At 45.4% G+C, this 21215-nt stretch overlaps 1 protein-coding gene across 1 annotated transcript in view; it reads right to left on the bottom strand.

Moving 5' to 3' along the window:
* LOC114050516 (secernin-1) overlaps nt 1-18928 on the bottom strand; it is a 64833-nt gene extending 45905 nt beyond the window's left edge. Inside the window, exon 1 of the mRNA XM_027872273.1 lies at nt 18858-18928. The gene's annotated coding sequence lies outside the window, so the exon portion shown is untranslated. The remainder of the gene's footprint in view (nt 1-18857) is intronic.
* Between the last annotated feature and the right edge of the window lie 2287 nt (nt 18929-21215).

Below are 21215 nucleotides of genomic sequence, written 5' to 3'. Positions count from 1 at the left end.
CACTGGAATCATGCCATATCTATCAAGTCATCTTCTTTCATAGGTGGTCAAACGTCCTTTTTTTTTTTCCAGTTAGGGAGTCAATGGAGTTTCCCACAAAGAACAAGAAAGGCAAAATGGGAGAAAGTAGATTGGCATCATGAGGAAATTCAGGAACCAGAAGGGAAAAAATGCTGGAGAGCATTTGGATGAAGATTATGGCAGTAGAAGTAGAAGTGAGCATGTCATCAAAGCGTAATACAGACCGCCAGGACAGAAGGAAGAAATAGAGGAAGAGTGCAGAAAATCGATCACAAGTCTGGCATACAGAGTAGTATTTTTGTCACTTTCTTGGCAATATAAAATTTTAGAGAGTTGTCTGAGCCATTGAAATATTAAGTGACTTGCCCAGGGTCACAAAAGCAGTAGGTGTCAGAACTGGAACCTGGACAAGCCAACCTCCTGGTCACCCAGGTTAGAAATCCCGGAACTGACCCCCTCACCCATTCTTACTCAAGACTGAGTATCTCTATCTCTCTGAAGATAAAAGTACATGGGTTGCTCATAGGTCCAGTATCACCGGTGATTGACATAGGAGCTTTTCCCTGTTCTGTTTCTGACCTGGGTCGGCTCATCCCTCCTTGGGTACACTGCTGGCCCCCACTCTCAAGGGCTCACCACACTGATTCTGTACTTACTATGGATACTCAATCAGCAAAGTCTACTATAGGTCATCACCCCTAAGCTCAAGGGTTCCACCAGCCTCAGCCTCCCCAGCAGCAGGAATTACAGAAGTATGCCACCATGCCCAGCCTCCCCAGATTTTGGAAGAGCAAATTTCAAATATTCAGAGGAAAGATGGCTAGGATCTCACGGGCTAAGATTGTACAGGAAAATTCAGTCCAAGAAGGATGAGACTCTCTTGGGCATGAAATTCTGAAGACACAAAAAAATCTAATTCTGATGAAGAAGAAAAGAGGGAATTGCACAAAAAAGACCGCTGTGGATGCACAGGGAACTCACGAACCAACTTAGACTTTTCAAAGATAATGTACAGGAGACGTAAGCAAGGCCGCACAATGGAAGATGAAAACAAAGATATTGCATGGCCTTATAAAAATGTGTCAGAAATGCTCAGTCTTAGAAGTATCTGACGCCGGGGAGGAAAACCAGCCAACAAAAAGGGCTTTATGTAAAGCTCTGCTGGGGGAAAAGGAAGGTTAAAGAAGGTCAAAGACCTTTGCCTGGAAGGGGCAGGATGATGACTGACAACAGAGAAGGCCGAGCTGCTCAATTACCGCCTTGCTTCCATTTTCTCTGCCAAGAAAAGATGATCTTTGACCCAGAAATTAGAACAAAATAAACCAAAGGGAGATGATACTATTTTTCCAAGACCAATTTTCCCAGTTTCTGTTGATGGCCCATCATCCTCCCAACACAGATTTTAAGCCTGTCCTGGAGTCATCTGTACCTCCTCCCCCTTCCTCCCTCACTCAGGTCCTACCTAGCGGCCATATCCCTCCTATCTGTCTTCTACTCACCAGTTAAGCCGCCATCACCTCTTGCCTACATTAGTATAATAGACATTATTTCATACTCTCTCTCCCTCTAGTCATATAAATTATATCACAGTGAAACTGGATTGCTAGGGCTTTCTGATCTCATCCTTAACTCTCCTTCCTCCACACATTGGCACGGGGCATGCCCCATGTCAAGAATACCCTCCTTCCTCATCTCCACCTATTGATAACCTTGTCTTCCTTCAGAAACCAGCTCAGATGTCTCCTCCTTCCTGAAGCCCTCCACGATCCCACCTCCCCACACTGAAAGTGAGCTATCCCTCCTCAAATTCTCCTAGAGAAGTGTATCTGGTTCACAACTCCATCCCTGGCTCAGTGCACCTTGTATCACACTTGGGACCCTGTCATATATAAAAGTTAGACTTTAAGCTCCCTGGTGGCAGAAACATTTTTCTTCATCATATCCCAAGTGAAAACAAAGAGAGCCAGTATACTATAGCCTTGGTCTCCCTTATAGACTCAAATATTCCCTATACTGATGAAAATCACTACTCCTCTAATAACTTAGTGAAAAGGGAAGGCCCAGGCATCAGAGTTGGCAGACCTGAAGTGGTCTCCCAAGCAAGAGCACGAAGGAAAAAAGTGGCTACATCACAGGCCTATGCACGTTGGATGCTATGGGTGTTACAAGTTAAGAGAGATGAGGGGCAGGTAGGTGGTGCACTGGTTAGAGCACCGCCCTGAAGTCAGGAGGACCTGAGTTCAAATCCAGCCTCAGACCAAACACTTGACACTTACTAGCTGTGTGACCCTGGGCAAGTCACTTAACCCCAATTGCCCAAAAACAAAACAAAAAAAAAAAAAAAAAAACAAGTTAAGAGAGGAGATGGATCCCTCTTGATTGTCTACCTGACACAAGGATTGCTAGTCTGCAAAGAATTAAAAAGAAGGACCACCATGAGGGCAACAGCAAGGTACATGGAGGCTGGAGGTATAAACAGACTTCCATATAGAAAAAAATAAGAAGTAACAAAGAATGGTAGTAATGGAGGTCATTGAAGCAATGTCTGATCAAAAGAGATGCTGGTCATAGGTCAAGAAGAAGAGACAACTTTCTTGATGTCAGGAAAAAGCAAAGGGCTGCCCCCTGCCTCCCCTCACCAGGTCCCCTTCCAGGTGGTGAAACTCTAGGAGCATGAATAAGAGTCATAGAAGATGGGCTGGTGTAGATGAGCAGTCACAAGAGTAGATATGAATGGGCTGTGATTTGCATCTTGGAAGAGAATCACCACAGCAATGAGATCACACTGATCCATTATGATCCATTATACATACATACACACATAAATATATATATATATATATGTATGTTTGTGTGTATATATGTAATTGCTTCTCAGTACATACCTAGACTTTAAAGCGGAGGAAGGCAATGTTTGAGGGGTTGGCCTCTATCCATACAAACTCAGAGAATTTCCACCACTGTTGCAGATCATTCTAATCCATTCCCCAGCTGGCCAGGTGGTCGGATTTGGAAGCCATATTCCAAGACATGAGTCTGGACTTAGCCGTGTATGTGATGAAAGGACTGCTCTTCTGAGTAAAGCTTAGGATCATAGGAGTATATGATCTCAGACTGAGAGCTGGGACAGACCTTGGAGATCCTCCAGGCCAACCCCCTCATTTCAAAGAAGAAGAAACAGAGTCTATGAGGAATCACACGATGTGTCCACAGTCACTCCAGTAGTGGACAACACATCTGGAATTTGATCTGCCTTCCGGTCCACTGTTCTTTCTACTGTATCATGAGGACCTCTGAAGCCATCATCTCCATGTCTCCATATCTGTCCCTGGCATCATAGTTCCCATAATGGCCAAGCACCAGACCTGGGAGGTATTTTCAAATCACCATTACCCCCCCCAAAAAAGAAAAAAATCTCCATTACCCCAATGCACACAATCTCTAATCCTGTCTATCCTCCCTCTCAGATTCAACCTTTCCTCTCCACCTCCAAAACCTGTGAAAAAATGCTCTGAAGGGGATGACTATTTTCAAACAGTAACCTCTCATTGAGGCTGGAGTTTTCTGAGTTCAAACATGCATGGGGGTTGTGTTAAGCCTTTTCTGAAATATTACCAACTTCAATGAGAGTTCTTGGAAAAGGCCAATGGGTCCTATGTGTCCATGAGGGTATCATTACAAAGGAATAAAATCACAAGTATGTGACTGAGCAGGTGTGGACAGTCATGGGAGCTGACCTTCTGGGTCAGCCGCAGGTCAGAGCAGAACCGGAGCCTGGGATAAAGAGAAGTATGAAAATCTTAAAGGGACTCTTTCTGTGGTGGCAAAGAACAAGAAACTAAGAGGATGCCCATCAACTGGGGGATGGCTGAACCAATAATGGTGTATGAAGGTCATGGAATGCTTTAAGAAATGAAGGAGATGGTTCACAAAAAACCTCTGTATGAACTGATACAATGTGAAGTGAGCAGAAGCAGAATGATTTACACACTAATGACAGCAGTGTAAAGACAGATGGACTTAAGAACACCGACCAATGCAATGATCAACTACAGGTCCAGAGGAGTAATGAGGAAACTGGCAGAGAGAGGATGAAGTCAGGATGGAAGGGGAGACAAACATTTTTGGACATGGCCAGTTGAGAAGCTTTGTTGTTGTTGTTCAACTACACTTGGTTGTTACCTAGATTTTCTTTTTCTTTTTTTTTCTATTCAGTGGGGAGGGGAGATAGGTGAAAGAAAAAAATAATTGCTTTTAAATTAAATAAATAATAAAGAGAAGAAAGAAATGAGGCCTTGTGGCATAAAAACCAATTTTTAACTTAAAAATGAAATTTTCTATTGATACCACTACGACCCTAACTCAGGCCTTCATCACCTAAAGCTTGGAGTGTGGTTAAAAAAAAGTTCCACACTGATCTCTCTGCCTCTGATTTCTTCATTTTCCATTTCATTTTTCATACAGCTGTCCTAACCATTTGAAGGCACAGACCTGTACAAATCATTCCCCAGCTCTACAATCATCAGTGTCTCCCACTGTCTCTAGGATAAAACGTAACCTCTGTGGCCCAGCCATCAAGGCTTGCCATGACCTGAATCCAACTTCCTTTTCCAGACTTTTCACATCATCACGATGGACTTGGGGGTCAGGAAACCCAAGTCAGAATTCTACCTCAGGTGCTTTACTATTTGTGTGACCTCAGACAAGTCACTTAACCTCCCCTCCCTCAGTTTCCTCATCTGGAAAATGAGACTAATAATAAATAACATCTCTCTGAGAAGGCCTAGTAAGAATCAAATGAGGTAACATAAAAAGTGTTTTGCAAACCCTAGGGGACTCCATAAGAGCTACATTACCATTATTATTATTCCCCTTCATGCATTTCATACTTTAGCTAATCTGCAAAGCTCATTCTTCCATGCTTTCATGGTTCCTTTTCCTCTCTCCATCCACTCATTTTGGCCATCTCCACCAGGCTTAGAATGTACTCCTTCCTTCATCTTTGTCTGTTGAAATCTGTCTCTTCCTTCAAGGCCAACTCGGGGGCCACATCTTCCACAAAGCCTTGTCTGGGAATGTGTTTTTGTCCTCTAGGTCCCTCCTTTGGCCTGTCACACTCGGCTTTGGATTACATTTATTTCCATATACATTGCATCTCCCGAAAGAAATAAAGTTTTATGAAGACAGGGGCTGTTTCAAGGTTGTATTTGTACCCCCAGAGCTCAGTACAGTGCCCTGGCTACAATAGGAAGTCAGTAAATCAGCAATCATTTATTAATCACCTACTATGTGCCAGGCCTTTAAGAAATGTTTAATGAATGGAATTATGAACCTAACTTCATATAAAAAAATAGATAACATAAAAGATATTGGTAAAAATGCCACATGAATAGACAAAGTGGACCCATCGTGATGGTAGAAAGGGATGACAGAAGGACCACGGGATTAGAGCTCTGGAACCCACTTGATGCCAAGAGACATGGAGGAAGATTGTCATCATGCTGGGTGGACCGTCCATGTAAAATCTCTAGGCAGGATGGCATGATGGAAAGAATAATCCTCCAAATCCAAAGATCTGGGTAGAAATGCTGGCTTTGCTGTTTGCTACCCTGGACAAGTCACTGAGAACCTCGAGGGGCCACAGTTTCCCCATGTGTAAAAGGTGGGGGTTGGGCTGGATGGCCTCTAAGGTCATTTCCAATTCTGAATCTACGATCCTGCCCAATGATCATGAGACATGGTCAAGAGTCAGCCAAGATGAGGAGGCACAGACAGATTACAGTCTGCAGTGTTACAAGGAGGACCCCATGGAGGCACATTCATAGATCATCGTTTGCTCATATTCAAGATTATTTGCAATAAAATATGTTCTCATGTATAAAGAACATTATCTGAGCATCATTTACTTGCTGTATAATTCCTTCTGGTCTGATTATCCATCCACACAAAGCTGTTACTCGTATGGGGAGAATGGGGCTTTGCCCCAGGGAGCCTTGTTTCTAAACACCGATGTGGATTCTTGCCGGATCACAAAATCACACAGACAGTTTAGACCAATAGAGGATCAGCAGGGTGGGCACACTGGCATGGAGCAGTTAAATTAACAATCATGGAGAGAAATGCAAATGAAAGCAATTCTGAAATTCCACCTTACACCTGTCATGGTGGCAAAGAGGACAAAAAGGAAAAATGACAACCATGAATTCGATTCTACAAACAGAATGTAAGCTCCTCGAGGGTCTGTTTCATTTTTTGTTTTATATATCCAGCAGTTAGCACAGTGCCTAGCATCCAGTAGGCTCTTAATAAAAGTGTGTTGGAGGCAGCTAGGTGGCGCAGTGGATAGAGCACCGGCCCTGGAGTCAGGAGGACCTGAGTTCAAATGTGACCTCAGACACATAACACTTACTAGCTGTGTGGCCCTGGGCAAGTCACTTAACCCCCATTGCCCAACCCCCAAAAAATTAAATAAATAAAATAAAAGTGTGTTGATTGACTGATTAAACACTACTTTGTTCAAAAGACAATCATTCCTACCCTCAAGAAGCTTACAACCAGATAAACAAATACAAAATAATTTTAAGAACTGTTGAGTTCTAAGGATTGGGAAGAGGGGAGAGGGAAACAGAAAACGCCTCATGTGGAAGGCAGGACCTAAACTGTGGCTTTGAAGATAGAAATTCTAAGAGATGGAAGTCAGGAAAAAGTGCATTCCAGGCACAAGGAGGATGAAAATGTCAATAAGAAAACATCTATTTATTTAATGCCCTTGGTATTTATAGAGTCAATCACCACGGGATCTAGACTTTCAGGCAAACATTATTTTTAAAGGTTACATACAATCAGAATGAAGGGAGGAAATACTGAAAGATAGATGGGGGGGTCTGGGTGAAAGCTATTAATCTCAGCATCATTGAGATGATACCTTTTAGAGGAGTCGGAGAAATGCATCTTCAACTTTCATGGAAGAACTATGGTTCTCTCACTTCCACCACAAATAAATCCTGTGGCCAATGTCAGTTATTAGGATGATTATAGAACAGATTTTTCTTGTCTTCTCACACACATCTCTGGTTGTGAGCCAGGAGAGCCCTGAGTTAACCCCCACACTTCCACCCAACCACCAGGAGCTGTTGTGAGGCAGGAAGCAATGCCCCAGCAGACCCTGGTCAATAGATTTGGGATCTAGCAGTGGGTGATTTGGAAAAGGAAGACGTAGGAAACTGTTTTAAGACTTTAGCAAAGAGGTCCTGAGACCCCAGGGAACTTCCTTGCCTGTTGCTTCTTAATCTCCTTACCCAAGACTTTTTACCTGCTTTATACCTTCATGGAATGTTGTTGTTGTTAACCACCTTGAGGATTCCTTTTTACTGGAGTTGTTGAATGTTTTTATTAAAGGAATTGTTTTTTTCTGAACCCATGGGCTCTGAGGAGCCCCTTGCACCAGACCAGAACTGGACAGCTCCCTGCCAACAATGTATGATTTAGCTGCACTCACTGTTCTTCACACACTACAAACCATCTCCTCCATGCTTTTGCAATGGCTCTACCCTGTTCCTGGAATCTTCTGCCTTCTTATTTCTACCTCTTGGAATTCCTGATTTCCTTCAAAACTCAGCTTCAAAATCCCACTTTCTACATGAAACATTTCATGAGGGGGTTAGTGCTCCCTCCCCCAAACTACCTTGTCTTCATGCTGTATATATTCTGTATATACTTCTAGAAGCATTTGATGTCTCTTTCATTAGAATGTAAGCTCCTTGAGGACAAGGGCTGATTCATTTTTGCTTTTGGATCCCTGGCTTCTAACATAGTGCCGTGTAGACACTAGGTGCTTCAAAAATGCATATTGGTTGATTGTGTCCTTTTCAATGATATGTCAAGAGTTCTGCTGGATCTTTGTTGTTGCAGCAGCATTTTCTTAACTTTTAAAGGTTTAAGTGATAGCTTTCATTTCTTACATCACAGGCTTTTCCCAGTGTCCCCTTCTCCATAGAACCTTTCCTCATCCAAAGGAAAAACCATTCCATGGAGCCATAACTAGGATGGGACAATGGGCACTTTGACCCAGGATGCTGTAATTTAGAGGATGATGGCAGCATCTGTATTCCCTTAGTAGATAAAAATAACCGAGCCTGATGCCTGGTTAGTAAACATGAGTTAAAATAAGTAGCTGCCTCTGAGGCCCTCTCCCCACCTTCTCCCTCCGGGCCTGTGGCCTCTATAGCATAGCCTCACAGTGTCTTGGGCTCTGAATCTAACTTCAATCAGAACATCAAGGTGGTTTCCCAAGGAGACCAGGGTCTCCTGAACCAGGCCCTGTGTCCCAAGAGCAAGTCTCTCTATGAGGTGGGTAAAGGAAACAGCGTTAGATTTAGAATCAAAGGATCCAAGTTTGAATCCAGATTCAGCTACCAATTGCCTGTTTGGCACATCACTGAACCTCTCTCAGCAAAAAGAGAAGATTGGGGTAAATGGCCTCTGAGTCCCACCTGACTCTAAGCCTATGATTCCATGAGGTCTTCCTCTTCCCTCTTAAACAGTTTATCTGAGGATAGTTTTCATCCTCCTCATCCCTGACCTCTCTATGATGCTTGTCAGGGATGTCACAATTAGCACTCACTACTCTGCCGTTAAGCAAAACCAACAGACAGTATGACCTCCTCTGAAGGCAAAGGCAACATTATGCATCCACAGTACCCCCCTGCCCCCATGTCTGTTCTCCAGAACTAAGACTGGTCAATACATTTAACCCGAGCTCTACCCTGAGTCTTTTCATCACACCAACACTGAATTTCCAGTGAGTCCTATCTACACTCTCGACTACTTATAGGGGAAAGATGTGAATTGTGTCCTAATGAAGTCCAGCCCTAAGGAGTTTAATGCCTCAATAGCCACTCTCTAGGCTGCTGAAAGGAGGCTGAAGTTAACCCGTTTGGGGGGTTGAAATGCTGGTCATATGTAACTAGGAAACAGCTCCTAGAATGTCTAGACAAGGAGGGAGGAAGCTAGGTTAGAAAAAAAGGTCTTTGTCTTCAAGTTCAGGCAATGTTTACAGAATTGGATGCATGTGTGCTCCCTCAATCGCTGGGTGCTATGAATGGCCTCTCTCCCACAGAAAGCCCCACATCTCTCTCAGTGAACCTTCTAGAAACATTCCTCATTAGTCATCATCTACTCTATTAAGGAAAAGATTTAGTTCAGGGCAGCATGCAAATGTCCGTCCCAATGAGATTTCAGAATTATTAATTAGTTCTTGGAATCCTGGGGTGAAATGCTTTTTCTTGCAAAACTAAATGAAACAATTATCCAGACTCCTTTCCTACTCCTTTCCCACCCACCACCCAAAAAATTACTGTATTGATTCACTTGAGAGAATTATTGGCATTCTGTTGGACTAAAACTGGAATGAGTTTCAACCCAACGAGAAACTGATTTTCTATTGTGTTTTTCCTATTGAAATGTAAATGAGCAAGTTGAGTTTTTGATGATAGAATTCTTTAAATAAAAAGAGGAACTGAGAAATCTAGCATGATGGGAAGGCAGCACCATTGAAAGAGTCCTGAATTTCAAGCCAGATGACCAGATGTGAATCCCAACTCTGCCACTTGCTACTTGTTAGACCTGGGGGCAAGTCTTTGCTGTTCAGTCCTTTCTGAGACCCCATTTGGGGTTTTCTTGGAAGAGATACTGGAGTGGTGTGTCATTTCCTTCTCCTGCTCATTTTACAGATGAGGAAAGTGAGGCAAACAGGGTGAAGTGACTTGTCTAAGGCCACACCGATAGTAAGTGTCTGGGGCTGGATTTGAATTCAGGTCTTCCTGACTCCAAGCCTTCACTCTTTCCACTGCATCACTTAGGACAAGTCATTCATATATAAAAGAAGATGACCTCTTAGGTCCTTTCCAGCTGTAGAGTGGTGAACCTCTGAACCCATATACATTCTGCTGGCTCATCAGGCCGAGCATGAAAGAAACCTGGCTGGAGAGAAGTAAGCAGGGAGAATAACAGAGCCTAACCATCACTATCCTCAAAGAGGTCCCAGTGGAACCCAGGCTGCCAGAAATGATGACTTTGGAGAGGCATCCCAGGAACAGCGGAAACCTAGTACCCCATTGCCAATTTATTACGGCTACAAATATTCATTGCCTGCGCCACGTCTTGGCATGTTCATTTGAAGACTTGTAGAGTGAGAATTCTCAAATATAACGATTTTCTCTGAGTGGCTGACTGGTCTGTCATAAGGGTCTGTGCCTGTGTTACCTGAAATCAATGAGGGATGGAGAGGTGTGGGCTAATACTTAGAGAAAAAGCTTGGAATAGTTCTTCAGTTGTAAAATGAATGCTAGTGAGCACCCATGGGGAGGAGTCGATGGGTTTCACCGCCACCTGTTCTCATTTGATCCTCACTGGGACCAAAGGCATGAGTCTCCATGCAATTGGTGATGCATTGAAGAATCCCAGTACTTCATGGCGGGACAGTATCTCAACAGCCAGCAACACATACACACAAGCAGTCCCTACCATAATAGACCTGGGGAGGGGTCATCCAGCCTTCTAGGAGAGGGCACCCACTACCTCCCCAGGCAGCCCACTCTACTTCAGGAGAGCGCTCATCAGCAAATTCTTCCCAGCATCTAGCCTAAATTTATCTCCATCAACTCCACTCATAGCCTCCCCACCTCATGATTGCCCTGCCAATATCTGAAGACAGTTATCGCCCTCCCTGCAGCCCTCACTGCTCCCCAGGCTCCTTTCCTCCATATTGGTTTATCTCTGCCAGAACTGTGATTTCCTCTGTTTAGGGAAGACCCAGTGTGGGAGCCCTTTGTGGTACGGACTGACTACTCTTCCATGACTTACAGTCTTAGGGCAGGGGTTCTTAACCTGGGATCCATAGACTTTTTTTTATATTCTGATACCTATATTTCAATATAATTGATGTCCATTGTAATCCTACGCACTTTATTTTATGCACCTAAAAATTCTAAGAAGGGGTCCATAGGCTTCTCCAGACTGCCAGAGGAGTCCATGACACGCAAAAGGTGAATAAGAACCCCAGTCTTAGAGAACTATCTTATTCCTTCCAAGCATCTTATTTGACCCAGACACACAGCTGGAGCCCAGATTTGCCCGATTCCAGTTAAATCTCTCCCACTGCAAGCTGTTTCTTTGTAACACCAAACAGTTTGCTTATTAGGGTGAACCTGTAAAAATATCTTAGACAATGATAATTTATTTATTCTTTCACTAAGCTCCACCACAGTGAATAAGCATTTATTAAGCATCTACTGTGTTCCAGGCACCACACTGGGCACACAAACAAAGGTGGGGGGGAACCTTGCCTTGAGAAGATTGGAGCGTAATGAGGGGACAAAATCTTCACAAACAGGAGTCCTCCATGGGTCCTCCATGGGCAAGCTTGGGTTCATAAGGCCACACAAGAGAGGTGCACTCTCTGGCAGGTTCCACCAAAATGGGAGGTTTTCAGGTATGGGCCAACAGAAGTCCAAGAATTGGTCTGTTAATCTGGAATAGCTCAGCACCAGGTTGGCCTCAAGGTGACAAATTTTCTGGCTGGAACAGCTCTCCAAGACCATCCGCACAAAGGGCTTGCAAACTACATCGGTTCACGCCAACACTATTAAAATTCGATCCATGCCATATTGCTCTATTTCACAGAATTGTAGAAACTCAGAGCTGGACAGGGCCTCAGAGGCCTCGAGGTCAACCTGCACCCAATCAGGATTCCCCTCTGCAGCATACCCAACAAGGGGCCACCCCACCCATGTCTGAAGGCTTCCAGTGCTGGGGAACCCACTACCTCTCACAGCATCCCATTTCTCTTTGGGTCATCTCCAATAGTTTTGAAGTTTTTCCTTAGGTTGACCTGAAATCTGCTTTCCTGTAACTTCCTGCTGCCCTCAACCCACCCCCCAGCATGCTATACTTTATACAGTTCCAGGTTTTCATTTAAAGAACTCCATAATAAAATGACACAATTTCCTCATTGATATTTCAATAGGAGAAATACAATATAGAAAATCAGTTTCTTTTTGGGTGTAATTTGCCCTGTTTTCTGTTCAGCAGGAATGCCAACGATTCTTTCATGTGAGTTGAGCAAAACAAGTCCGGTCTCTCCAGAATTCTTTAAAGAAAAGCTGGGGGATGGGAAATATAGCATAGTGGGAAGGAAGGATTGTAGAGAGAACATTGGACTTTGAGAAAGAGAACCCGGGAAGCCCTTCTACTCACTACCTGCGTGTCGCCGGCCAAGCCAGCGCTCCATATCTCAAGCTCCTCTTCTCTGAGATGAAAGGGTTGAACTGGATGGCTCCGGGCCCCTGCCAAGTCTACAGCTGCGATCTTAACTTCAGAATATTACTTTTAAAAAAGGAGAAGGGACAAATTGTCCACATATTCTCAAGAGGTTGAATCGTAAGACCCATTTTCAAGGTTATAACTGCAGAGATCATCTGACAATCCGTAAGCAAGGAGGCACTTCCATTTCGCCAGCGCTTGTCAAGAAAGCTGCTAAACACGTCTGTGTGGTTCCAGTGTTCTGTCACACATCCCAGTCTTCAGCCATTGTGTTAGATAAATACAGTACCTAAATGCACAAAATAAGATGGGTCCAGAAGGATGAAGAGCGAAAAGGCAGTCTGATTTCAGAACTGGAGAAAGGCTGCCAAGTTAGTTTTTTAACGTTCATTTCTTTAATTACTTTACTACATGAACTCCCCTTCTGGCTGCAAATGCTATTAGTGATGGAGGTGGCTGACCTGTTGCCTAGGGCTGTTTCCACCAGATGGCAGTGGAGGTGGCACAGTGCATAGAGTGTTAGACTTGATGAGGTGAAGATCTAAGTTCAAATCCAACCTCAGACACTTCCTAGCTGTGTGACTCTGAGCAAGTCACTTAACCACTGTCTGCCTCAGTTTCCTCACCTGCAAAATGGGGATAATGATAGCACCTATGTAGGTGCTATCATTATCCCCATTTTGCAGGAGGATCAAGTGAGAAATTCATTTAATTACATTGCAGAAATTAAAGCACTATATAAATACTTGCAAAGCTATTAATTACCAGATAGAATCATATCTCATCTTAATGCTAAGATGTAAGTAGTCACTGGGAAAGTTTTCCAAAAAGCTAATGGATATCTTTTGATGCTCTGAATGCCATGACCAGCCTCTTTGGTACTGCTCTCTCTAGCACAATGGACTCTGCCATGGTGAAAGCCTCTTGACAGGCCCACCAGTTGCTACATCAGGATCTCCCACATTATGTTCTCTTTGACTCTAGCCCAGGCCCATGGAGCCCACTGAGGACATTCCCATCACTGATCAGGGATGCCCTCCAACTCCAACCTGCCCCAGACCACTGCCCAGAAATCCTGCTTTTCATCCCTTGACCATCCCCATCAAACATTATCCTGAGCTCTGGTCAAGGCCTTGATAGGCTGGAGGATGCGCAGAGAAGGTGAAGAGCCATGTCAGGACATTGGACTAGATGACTGTTAGCTCTAGCTCCATGACACTGACTGCTTGAGTCCTCAGTTTGCTACATCCACTCGTGCCCCAGCCCTCACAATCAGTGAACTCCTTCCTTCATCAAAAAGCACGAACCCACCAGGCACAAGCTCTCCCATCTACCCCCTCTTCATCTCAGAATCTCTTTCCCAAAGTCCGTCCTCTCCACCTTCCCTCTCTCAGGATCGCCCCTCCTGTCTAACCGCCATCCTCCAGAGGCACACAGAACAGTTAGCCAGAAATGTGGCCCTGCTCCATTTCCTCTTGAGTCTTAACCCCAGCTTAATTTTTCTGTGGCAACTTGTATACCATTCGACTCAAATTAGGCGTGAAAAATTCAGGCTCACCCTAAAATGAATCAATCACCGTCCTAACCAAGGCTGCCTCAAGAATCATTGTAAAATCTACTGGGTTATTTATGGTGTTTACCTTTTGCTTTTATCTTGCTTTAGATGAATAGATATACTATTGTGACTCCGTTTTGGTTTCTCAGAAAAAGATCTTCTACCAAAGATACTACAAGCCCTATTTATTTTTAAAAACGAAATCTCAAAATGCACTTTCTTCCCTCCCCAAAGGCTATGACAGAGATGAATGTTTTCTGCCTCTTAGACTCCCTAACCTCCTCCAAGGCTCAGCTCAAATGCCACCTCCTACAGGAGACCTCCCATGATTTCTTCAGGCGTGAGTTCTCTCCTCCCCTCTGCACTGTCAAAATGACTTTGCATTTACTTGGTATCCAGTTCTATATACTTCTCTGTGTACGGGTTGTTTTCCACCAATAAAATGTTAAGTTCCTTGAGGGCAGGCACTGGCACAGTGCCAAGTACAAAGTAGGTGATTAATAAATGCTTTCTTGAATGTATAGATGAAAGATTAAACTCCATAGAAATCCTAAAATACAATTTAATTCAAACATTTCAAAGCGTCTACTAGGTGCTCGACTTTGTGCTATTGGAGATGATACAGACGACACAGAACAAACCAGTCCTGCCTTCAAGGATCTTAAATTCTAATTGAGGGAACATGCAACACATTTACAATATCACCACATAATATCACTTCAAGAACGAAACAGGTGAAAGAAGCAGTAAAGGCCTCTGTAGGAGGTGGTGCCCGAACTGGGCTCAGGAGGCACAAAGATTTTAAGACAGGGAGGTGAGGAAAGGAGGCATTCTGAACACTGCTCAAAGTATCCAGAATTTAAGATAAAGAAATAGCGTTTTCCTATACAGATGTTTTGATTCCCCTGACAGTTGTCTACCTGTCATCTGTCTGCCTGTCGGTCTGTCTCTGTCTTTCTCTCTGTGTCTTTGCATCTCTTCCTCTGCTCTGTCTGTATCTGTGTCTCTGTCTCTCTCTCCTTCTCTTTCTCTCTCTTTCTCTGTCTGTCTCTCTATCTCTCTCTCTCTGTCTCACTCTCTCTCTCCTTCTCTCTCTCTGTCTCTTTCTCTGTCTCTGTCTCTCTTTCTCCATCTCTCTGTCTCTCCTCTCTCTCTCTCCTTCTCTCTCTCTCTCCTTCTCTCTCTCTCCTTCTCTCTGTCTGTCTCTGTCTGTCTCTGTCTTTATGTCTGTCTGTCTCTCTCTGTCTTTGTCTCTCTCTGTCCCTGTCTCTGTCTCTGTCTCTTTCTCTCTCTCTCTCTCTCTCTCTCTCTCTTTATTAGTGTGGGGAACTCTTAGTGAGAAAACCTTCTCCACAAACGTAGATCACCAATTATTCTCTAACTAGCAATGAGCTCCCAATGCACTAAGAGCATAATCCTTCAGCCGGGATGCGTTAGTTAGAAGGCTCAAACACACATCTTATTTTCTCTCTAACTACTCCAATATGCTGTCTCTCTTGGTATCCCTCCACTATGTAAATACATGAGTTTGCCAGGTAGAATATAAGCTCACTGAGGGCAGGTTTTGCCTTTGTTTCAAAAGCGTTTTAAGCACTATGTCCCCCAAGTTGCCAACCACTAGGGTGCAAATACGAACTCGAAGCAGTTCTTGGATTATATCCCAGAACAGTGCCTGGCACACAGTAGGCATTCAAGAAATGCCTGTTTAATGTAATGGATCCTCCCAGCCTTTGGTGCTCTCTCCATATATCTATTTAAATTGAGTATATGCTGCAGTTTAAGGTAAGCTCCTTGGCAAGGTAAGGGCTATTTCTGTTTTGTTTTTGAATCCCCATTGCTGAGCAGAGAACCTGGCATACACTGTAATAGGTAGTAGGTTCAATAAATGTTTGTTGAGTTGAACTATTTAATAGCATACTTTAATCCCTCTTCCTTGAGGAAAACACGTCAAGCAGTCCAGTGATTCTTGACTGTAACTACTCTACCTGCATTCAGAGAGCTGTATGTGCTAATATCACATAACAGCCCTGTCACTCCCCAGCTCAAGAAACTTCTGGAGCTCCTGATGGCTAAAATACCAACTTCTCTATTAAATATGTTAAGCACTTTATATTCTCACCCCAGCCTATCTTTCTGGACTGATTTCACATTACTCCCCCTCACAGACTCTCCATTCCCACCTGCTGGGCCCTGGACACACAGTTCATCTCCCTTTGCACAGGCTGTCCCCCCAAGACTGAGAGGCACTTCTTTGTCACTTGGAATGTGGAACTTCCCTTCAGGGCTCAGCTCAAATGGCGTCTCCTACATGCATTTCCTGATACCTCCAATTATTAGTGTCCCCTCCCCCCTAAAAAAAACTTTGTACATGTTTTCTATTGATCTATCGGTGTGCATGTCGCAAAGAACATAAGATCCTTGAAGTCCAGGCCCATTTCCTGTTGGTCTTTTTATTCCTATTCCTGGCACATAGTAGGTATTTAATAAATATTTGTTGAATGAATCTATGGTGCCCAATCTAAATGTCTTACTTGAAAAAAGAGGCCAGACTCCATGTTAAAAAAAAAAAAAGCATAAGAACAAACAAGCATCCAATCCCATATCAATCATTCAACGAACATTTATTAGCATTTACTATGTGCGGGGCAAGCAAAAACACCCCTGTCATACAGATGCTTCTATTCTAATAGAGGAGTCAAAATATACAAAACAAAATACACAGGGAAAGACAGAGGGAAGGGAAAGAAACCTTAGAGGGGGTGGTATACAAATTGAATTCAGAAGTTATTCTTCAACAGGCCAGCAAACCAACCAACTTTTTATTCATTCAAAGAAGCCAAGCAGCTAGGCCAGTCAAATCCCACAGCACATTCCCACAGAAGACAACTTCCTTCAGCTCCTGGCCTCTCCTGGGAGGCTCACTGAGCAGCAGAATGAACACCAGCCTCCAAGTCTAAAGACCTGAATTCCAATCCTGACTCTGTTCCATGTTTGTTCTGCTACCTTGGGCAAGCCATTCCCATTCTTTAGGCCTCAGTTTCATTATCCGGAAAATGACTAGATGATCTCTAGATGATTGGACTTTCCAATTCTAATTCCTCCACATTGGAGGGTTAGTGCTTTGGAAGGGGGGAAAAATCATTAGGGCAGCCAAGACTTGATAACAATAATGAGCATTTATATATCTCTAAGCACTTGTGATGGGTTATTTCATCTGATTCTGGAATCAGCCCTGTGAAGTAGGTGACATTATTTGCCCCTTTTTCCAGATGAAGATACAGAGTCTGAGAGAGGCAGGTGTTATTATTATCCTATTTTACAAAGGAAAAAAACTGAGCCTGAGAGTGATTTAGTGACGTTCCAGGAGCCACTCAGGGTCTGAGGCAGGATTTGATTTTAATCCTCCAAACTCCAGGTTCAAACCTCGATCCACCGGACTACACACATATATACACACACTTAGCATCCCACCTATGCCTCTCCTAAAATCTGAGCCTCATTGCAAGAAGCAGCCTCTGACTTCACTGCTGAATACAGCAAGATTCTGTTGGATAGCTATTGATCTTTCCATCAGAAGCTTAATGCCATATGGAAAATATATCGATGTTGAACTGACCTTTTATCTTTAAAAAAAAACAACAACACACAACTGATTTAGCATGCTGCCATTTTGAATTGTTAAGACAGATTTCTTCCCAAAATGCTGCATCATCTGGGCAGGATAGGCACAGGCAGTCACCATATTCTCAGCAGCAAATGTAAGTCACAAAGGTATCCTGAGGCGGTTGTGAGGCTCCGGTATTTAAAAAGAAAATCCAAGGACGCTGCCGAACCCTAAATGCCAGACTCAAACCCCAAGTCAGTCTTGCCAGTGAGTGACGCCAGCATTAAAAGTGGTGTGACTGATGCTCACCCCCATTCTAAGTATGACTCGCGTTTTCAAAATCATGAAACAGAAAACTTTTTTCTTTCTTCCTTCCTCGGGCTCGGAAGGACCACAAACATCACCCCTTCATGGAGGCAGGGGCGGCCCAGGCAGCTCCCAAACTGAGGCTAGAATCTTAGATGCAAAGACAAGGAGGGCAGCGAATGAGTCACCACTCACTCAAGTGCAAACATTCAACAGGGCCCGGGAGCCGGCCCTTCAGGAGCCCCCAGCCCCAGCCCCAGGCGCCCCCCAAGGTGAAGCGAAGGGGAAGGAATGTCTGCTGCCTACTCTCTATGCGACAGCACAGCTAGAGGACCCTGGGGGCATGGGGGTGGGGGGCAGACGGCGGGAATGGCCTCCGGGCTCATTAAATCCGCTCTAAAGGGAAACTCGGCAAACGAAGCCGGGAGGGTGGCAGGCGGGCCAAGGGCACGGGCAGGAGGTCTGTAAGGGGAGACTAGGCAGCCATGTTAGAATCCTCCAGACAGGTACGGGAACTCTCGGGAAAAGGAGAGGGTGGCTGGACCGCCTGTTTGTGCCAGGCCGAACACGGGGGATGCAGAAGGGGAGCCTTCTCCCCCCAAATACTCCAGAGGACAATGGGGCGGGCAAGGAGGGCAGGAAGGATGCGGGAGGAGCAGCAGGGAAGGATGGACGGCACGCACACGGAGCGACATTTGCCCACACACTCGCAAGGATGCAACTTGGGGAGCTGCTCCTTGGAAAGAAAGAAGTGGGGGGGAGGGGCAGCGGGGTTGAAGGAGGGCCCGGGGCCCCCGCTTGGCTGTCCAGTCTCTCTCCCCCTCTAGGGTCTGACGGAGCTGCAGCACACATACCCAACCACACAGCCACGGTAGTCCGATCGTGATCTTGACTCAGGACCAAAACCTGGGTGGAAGGGATGGGGGTGGGGGGAGAACCCCGGGGAAAGAGGCTGCCCCGGCCTCCAGCTCAGAGCAAACCGAACAGGAGCCCCTGCTCGGTGCCGCGCGGGCAGCAGCCCCTGCGAGATGCTCTGCACGGAGGGCTCACCTGGCTGGACGCTCGCTCTCTCCCGGGCTCGCTGTGTCTCTGGGCTCCCCGGAGGCGGCGGCTGCTGCTGCTGCGGCGGCGGCGGCAGCCCGGGCTGCAGTGGCTGTAACAGAAACTGCCCAAGTGCCTGCCGGTGCTTCCCCGCCCCCCTCCCTGCTCTCCCACCACCCCCACCCTCAGGTAACAGCTGGCCCTAGCCCACGTGACCAGAGACCCCCACCCCCACCCCCGGGTCCCCAGACAGCTGGGGCCCCTCCCAGCCGAGGCGGAGGCTGCAGGAGCTGAGGACGGCGCGGTGGCCCCAGCGTCCGTCAGCTGCCAGCCTAGCGAGCAGCGGCAGCAGTGCGGCTGAGTGCCAGGGGGGAAGGGGCGGGGGCGGGGAGGGAGGAGCACCAAGTGGGAGAGATCTGCGGCAGCCTGGGCGGGTCCTGGGACAAAGCAGCCCCCTGGGGTGTTTGCTCCGCGTGCGGATGTCAGCGACGCAGTCCGCTGAAGAGCCCGCCCTCTGACTCTCCATCCGGCCTGGGCCGTGCCTTGCCCTGGAAGGGCAGTTTCACCCTCCAGGGGATCGCCCGCAGGCCCCCCCAGGAACACTGGGCCTGTTGCTCTGACCTTCATGCAGGCTCTGAGAGAGAGCTCCTCCCGATCCCTTTCCCTAGACCCTGTTGCTTGGACCGGCTTTCTCCGGAGACCAGCTGAGAGAGGACATTAGGGATGATACAGAGGGAAATAGGTTTGGAGAGAGAGAACTTGAATTCCACTCCTGGCACTGCTATTGACCCCCTGTGTGACCTTGGGCAAATCTCTTCCCCTCACTGGACCTCAGTTTCCCTCAGTGCCGTACAATGGGAATAAGAAGACTTGAGTTCAAATCCTGCCTCCAGCACAGAATAAACTCCGATGTTACGCTGTTTTAGACGGGGGCCAAAGTGGAAATTCGGTTCGCTTTACTAAGCTTTCTTTCTTTCTTTCTTTTTCTTTTTTCCTAGTGGCTGTGGAGTTGGAAGAGAGAGACCAGTGATAAATTTGCAGAAAAAGAAAGAACACTAAAGAATTTTAATGGAGTTGGCGTGGGGGGAACAGGAAGAAAAACAAGCAAGGCACCTTTGAAAGCTATGAACTAAATTTATTATAGACTTAAAAGAAGAGTCAGCTGTACAAGACAGGTTATAATTCCATAGTAGATGTTAAGCCCCTGCTATATTTCTAGAAGCTAGGCAGAAAAAGACCGCTACCAATCAGAACAAAAGACCCTGAATTCAAGGAACTTTAAGATGTGCTTGGCACTAGGGACAGAAAGCCTGTATTTAAGTAACTTACATTCTATGGACTCTGTGGTATTCAGAGGCCATGCACAAGGATCATCTGTGTCACATATATGCACAAAATTACAAAACAGGATCATCCATTTAGGGCTAGAAGGGACCTCAAAAGTCATCTTCTTTTTACAGATGAAGATTCAAAGGCCAGAGAGCTGAAATGGCGTGGTTGAGGTCACACAGGCATCTGGCAACAATGGCAGAATTTGAACACAGGTCCTCAGCTCCAATTCCAGGGTTCTTTCCAGTTTGGGGGAGAATAAATACCTTCGAAGAAGGTAGCCTGTGAGCTGTGCTTTGAAGAAAGTTAAGGAGAGAAGAAGTATTCTAGGCAACCCATACAACATCTGGGCCATGGGAGAATGGAATGTCCCCTCTGGGGAACACTAGAAAGGAGAATATGGGAGTATATATATGGAAGTATATATGGGACTGAATGGGACTGGACATTCATGGAAGAGTCAGATTTTATAGGGACTTGAAAGCCAGCCTGAGGAGTTGATACTTCTTCTCGAGGCCATAAGAAGCTACTAGGGATTCTTGAGCTAGGGAGTGGCACAGATCCATCCATGTTGGAGGAATATCCATTTGGCAGCTCTGTGGAGGATGGATTATAACAAAACAAGGGCTTTGAATGATGTCTAGCCCTAAATCCTGTGACACACCCAGAGTTTCCTAGGTCTAAAGGCCACATTAAATTTGTCCTTGAGGTTTCTGCCCCATCTAGGAGGAAGTTGACCGTGGACACATTTCAGGTGTTCTGGGCCTCTCAGAGCCCAGAATACAAGAGATGACTCACTCCTGAGCATAAGCATTCTTTTCCTTGGCTTGTGAAGGTTCCACAGCCCCTCTGGTTTTGGTTTTGGTTTTTAGCACCCAACCTAAAACACTTAGGACAATATTCACCGGAGAAAATGTGACTCTTGAGAACTCTATTGCCATCTATCACTTGTCAGCTAAAATGAACATTTGTTGAGAGCCGACAGCACTCAAGGCACTGTGCCTTCCTTATCTCTTTATGTCAAAGGGGTGTCCAAAT

Source organism: Vombatus ursinus, unplaced genomic scaffold (assembly GCF_900497805.2).
Source record: "Vombatus ursinus unplaced genomic scaffold, bare-nosed wombat genome assembly UNPS02014799.1, whole genome shotgun sequence".
Taxonomy (NCBI): domain Eukaryota; kingdom Metazoa; phylum Chordata; class Mammalia; order Diprotodontia; family Vombatidae; genus Vombatus; species Vombatus ursinus.
Note: the sequence above shows the minus strand (reverse complement) of the source record. Positions and strands in the feature narration are given on the sequence as shown.